This window comes from Triticum aestivum, chromosome 3B, assembly GCF_018294505.1.
Source record: "Triticum aestivum cultivar Chinese Spring chromosome 3B, IWGSC CS RefSeq v2.1, whole genome shotgun sequence".
NCBI classification, from domain to species: Eukaryota; Viridiplantae; Streptophyta; class Magnoliopsida; order Poales; family Poaceae; genus Triticum; species Triticum aestivum.
This window is the reverse complement of record NC_057801.1, coordinates 725,354,169-725,357,122: the sequence shown is the minus strand read 5'-3', so window position 1 is coordinate 725,357,122 and position 2,954 is coordinate 725,354,169. Positions and strand designations below refer to the sequence as shown.

General features: G+C 44.9%; 1 long non-coding RNA gene across 3 annotated transcripts; it reads right to left on the bottom strand.

Moving 5' to 3' along the window:
• Positions 1-213: 213 nt before the first annotated feature.
• LOC123072028 (uncharacterized) lies at positions 214-2,948 on the bottom strand. Of its 3 annotated transcripts, none has more exons than XR_006434802.1 (5): positions 2,529-2,948; positions 2,215-2,407; positions 2,036-2,126; positions 999-1,091; positions 214-535 (listed from the first exon to the last, which is right to left on the bottom strand). It is a non-coding gene; the product is annotated as an uncharacterized lncRNA (long non-coding RNA). The 3 variants fall into 3 exon arrangements; XR_006434801.1 differs by having other exon boundaries at positions 999-1,074; positions 2,529-2,945; XR_006434803.1 differs by having other exon boundaries at positions 214-1,091; positions 2,529-2,945.
• Positions 2,949-2,954: the final 6 nt, after the last annotated feature.

The window sequence follows — 2,954 nt, the reverse complement described above, 5'->3', positions numbered from 1 at the left end:
TTTTTTTCCTATGAATTTTTTGTCAGCTTCATGGACCAAGCCCAACATTGCAGCCTTTTTATTTTTGGGCCGTGGGCTTTTTATCTCAACAATTTCAGTTTTCTTATTTATAAAATGGGTTCACTAGTAAAGTGGGTCCTTGTTGTCAGGGTCACATTCTTATTTTTCCAATTTAACGTAAATAAATACACAATATTTAAATTGGCACACAGAAAACACACAAAATACTTCAAATATTATCAGCCAAAGTCAGTACAAAGCTGCTGCTGTACAAATAACACATAATAAGCTCTAACATACACTTTGCAAGCTCTACAAGTGTCACAACAGTATGGCAGTCACAATTACATGCTCCACAAGTTCAATAGCATGGTACTTTACAAGCTCTACAAGTTTTATGTTCTTCAGCATGGACCTCCTTCGACAGCGATTACAACTAGGCACCTGCTCTTCTTGCCACTGTGAGGAGGTGGATGCTTGGTGTGCTTGATGATGCACACGACCATGATCTTCTTGCCACTATTGCATCCATGCGCTTGATGATGGGGATACCAATGCATACAAGTAGAACAAAATTACCAACATTAACCCACAACTTGAAGTACAAGCTAAGTATGTATCAAGTGACACAAAAACAAGTTTATATGCTAGTACAAAATCACCATCATTAACAAGTTTATATGGGAATGAAAACAATCATCAGTACTGGATTAAACACAATGTTATCTTCATATTAGCAAACAGAATATCTCTGCCATATGGAACGGACTTCTTTAAGAGATGTTGGTGCTCAATGATGCATGGAACAAACTTCTTTTATATGGGTATGTTTCAATTGCATACACAAGACAAGTCATTAATTCAATGTGAATATCAATTCAAATTGCTGCATTGCTGTAGCATATCCTCCAATGACATATTATTAGTAAGTAACTGGTCTTCCCAGGATTCAAGATGCATTATTTTGTCACCAAACTTTAAGAGATGTTGGTGCTCACCTTCCATCTTGGTGAGGTGCTTCTTCACCTTGCCAGTGCACACTTTGTAGTGCAGGGACACCTTCAGCACAACCACCTGCACGATCAAGTAAACTGAAATTAAGTTAACAAAAGGAAGGCATGGCAATGAGCATGGGAAAATTAACTTTTGTCGACATAGCAGCATGGTAGCAATGAATTAACATCATCAAGTTAACATAGCAGCATGGCCATGGCAGCATTTCGGTAGATTAATATCATGCATTAGAAATAGCAAGATTTGTGCATAAATCCTAGCTTAAATACAAATGAGCAGTTGCAATTCTAGCAACAATCTGAGAACACAGTCCTCTCGGTTTGAACAAGCCAGAGAACTGAACTGAACCACAAAGATATGTATAACTAGATAGAGCAGACTCAAAAACCATGCATCTAGAATCCTACTCTTCTGTGAAAAGCAAAAGCAGAACTGTACTACAGTATGACAAGTTCTAGTTCCTCCTTCATATTTCAGTTCTGCATGAACCAAGGAAGAACTACTACTGACCAATGCATATGGAACTTGTGTAAAGTAACATCAATGAATTTAACACCAAGTATGTCCTATCAAATGTTGGCAGTAGTGCATAAGAAACTATAGAAGAATAAACATGTGCCAAGTAATCATAGATAGTTCTATCTTTTTTATTCTGCAGTAGAAAAATGTAATAACCAGAAAACAGATGGTAACAATCAAGAGTATTGACTCGAACAATGAAATATCCTGTTTGCGTATAATAAGCAGTTATATACTATTAGCAGGAATCTCCCTTGTTGAAACACATTAGCATAGTGATATAATATCTCTAAATGTACCGAGCATTCCTTTAGTCAACTACTAGCTCAGGCTGAAATTTAAGTGAAGCAGATTCACAAACCAAACCAAAAGTATGAAATGATACCCTTTTCAGTTTATGTGAAGTAAACATAACACTTTAAGCTTCGCTGCCTACATGACTACATCACTAACTCGATGGCATGTGTAGTAACTATTGCGCCACAATGAACACCAATCTCACCGGCAGGCGGCTCCCAAGATGGTGTGGAGGTGTTCCACAAGCTGGGCGCAGAGGGGAGGGTGGCTGGTGGAAGAAGTGGAGTCCGTGTACCCTGCACAAGAGACAAGATGAGGAGTGAGACCGGGGAGAGCAGCAGCAGTAGGGGAAGGGGAGGGGAAAGGACAGAGGGAGATGCATACCTCGCCTAGGAGCTGCAGCATGCGCTCGTCAGGGGAGTAGGGGCGGTCGGACATGCTGCGCGAGGCCGAGGCAACCAACAGCCTGCCATCTCACCCACGCTCGCTCTCCTCCACCTTCATCTTCATCTTCGAGGCCGAGGCAACTAGCAGCCTGCCATCTCAGCCCATCTTCACCTTCGAGGGCATCATCTGACTGCAGACACACATCAAACAGGGAGGGTCACGCATATGCATAATGCCCCGCGAACTCTCAAGCGAAATCTCAACATATATATGCATAACACACATCGAGCAGAGGAGATCTGGCGACTCACCAGCCCGGGGGCAGAGGAGATCTCGGACAGCGCGATGCCGGCCTTCAGCAGCTTGGACACCGCGTCGTCGACCACCGCCTCCATGGACGGCCCCGCGTCATGACCCCGCGTCGACGACCACCGCATCGCGAAGTTCCTGGCCGCGACCTCCTCGTTCTCAGGTGGCAAGTTGGATCTGGGAGTGGGGAGAGGATCTGAGGTGGGGAGGGGAGGTGTGGCGGAGGTGGGTGGCAGCGAGGTGAGGGGTAGGTGTTGGAGGTAGGTGGCTGCAGGGGAGGGGTGGGTGGCGGCGAGGGGAGGAGAGGGATCTGGATCGGAGAGCACTGGGGTTTGCTGCGAGAGAGAGGGTGTGCGGGGGAGAGAGAGGAGGGGACGAGTGGTGTGACCGGCGGAGGAGGAGGAGGCGGGGAGCTTGGCCTTCTTCAT